Below are 2,084 nucleotides of genomic sequence, written 5' to 3'. Positions count from 1 at the left end.
TTCCCTTGATTTCTACACAGCTAATGGATATGCTAGAATTTGGTCTTTGTTTCAAAGCATACAATTTATTTCTTCTACTAAAATTGTTTTACTTTAAGCTTTGAGAGAGTGAATATATATAGCCTATTATTTTAATATGACCATTCTCAGATGTCTTTAGAAAAGTAAAGTATAATCTATTAAATAGTTATTTAAATTTGGATCTTCAAAAAGAAAAAATTCATACAAGCTGGGTGCATTTGTAAAATCAGAATTTCAGGATCTTCATTGATACAACTCCCCTTATGATTGGTTAGCACATTAATATCTGTGGTATTACATGATCCACAATTATTAGGAAAATCTAACATAAACACTATATTCACATGTTAACTTAGGATGCATGTGTTCTTTAAGTTATCACACTGGGAATATGCATTAGTTGGTTCCAAAGGGACAATTTACAGAAAGAGATATTATAGTATTCTACAGCAGTAATAGTCAGAGTGTATTACTCCACCAGGTGATGTAATATTCCCAAAGAGGATACCCAAGGGAGGTCTGAACAGCTATGCCAAATTCCCTTCTAGCTTAAATTTGGGAGCTATGCAAGATGAGATCACTCAAATCTGAATAGCCATCACTCCATTGTACTCTTTTCCTGAAGACCTGAAATGTCATCTCCTTCAGAGGGATGATATACTCTCATGAAATTTGATATTCCATGCTTTATGAATACAGATCAGACTCTTGCCTTAAGTTATGATATGTTTTGATTTACAGGGTATTCTTCCAAATGTTAAGTGCTATAAAATAAATAAGGATTATAAAATTAAAATGAATAGCTTTATAATATAGCTACAAGATGCCAACATCTCATAAATTAAATGAAAGCAATAAAATGGTATATTTGTGAAAAATTATCAAAATTTTACTTTTTAAGTATATTTTAAATATAATAACATACTACAAATATTCATTCACTCCACAAATATAAAATAACATCTATTCTTTGCATGATGCTGTGATAGCTGCATGGAAAGACCATAAAATACAGTTTTAAACTCTGAGAACTTACAGCATAAAGGAAAATATAAGTGGTTCAGATTGGATATTTTCTGAGATAAAAGTGAAAAGCTTTATGGAAACATGTTATACACAATATTGGAGAACTACTGTGTTCAAAACAAGCAAAAATTTATGCCTTAATTGAGGGACTTAGATAAATCAACAAGCAAATTTCCTTCAATTCTAAGGCCAACATAAATGGTTCTGATTTCAAGGAAGATATGCATATGTTCTGCCACTCTTGAAGTTATTTACACACCAGCTGTCATTGACATCTGTGATGCTTAAGTTCATGTTATCAACTTGACTGAATTATGTTGTCCAGTTGTTTTGTCAAGTAAGCACTGGCCTGGTTGTTACAGTGAGTATATTTTTTAGATTTAAATGATCAGTAAGTTGATTGCATCTATGTCTGATTAAGAGATGTATTTCAGCAATGAGGTGTCTCATCCAATTAGTTGAAGGGCTAAAAGGGAGAAGTGATTATTTCAGTATCCAGGAAATTAGAACAGTTTTTCATAGCAGAAAAAGGTTTTTTGTTATTGAAAATAGCTAAAATGTAGAAATGGTTTGGAAGTGGATAATGGGTAGGGGCTGTAAATGTAAGGGCTCAAAAAATGAATGAGATTTGTAGGGAAAGCTTGTATCATCTTAGGGAAAATATAATACATTATGAACAGAATGTTGGTAGAAATATGGAAATTGATGGTACTTCCAGCAATGCCTTAGAAGAAAATTAGTAATGTGTCATTGGAAATTGGAAGAAATGTGATCTTTGTTTTAAATTGCCAGTGAATTTGGCAAAATTGAGTTCTGATCTTATATGGAAGACAGAACTTGAAAGCAATGAACTTGGGTGTCTAGCTGAGGTGATTTCCACACTAACTGTGGAAAGTGGAACCTGGTTTCTCCTTGAAACTTATAATAAAATATAGTAGGAAAGAGATAAGCTGAGAACTACACCCTTAAGCAAATAGAAATCTGATATTGATGGTTCAGAAAATTCTGAGTTTATGCAGATAATGTGATCTGAGATG

This window comes from Choloepus didactylus (genome assembly GCF_015220235.1).
Source record: "Choloepus didactylus isolate mChoDid1 chromosome 26 unlocalized genomic scaffold, mChoDid1.pri SUPER_26_unloc1, whole genome shotgun sequence".
Classification (NCBI taxonomy): domain Eukaryota; kingdom Metazoa; phylum Chordata; class Mammalia; order Pilosa; family Megalonychidae; genus Choloepus; species Choloepus didactylus.
Note: the sequence above shows the minus strand (reverse complement) of the source record.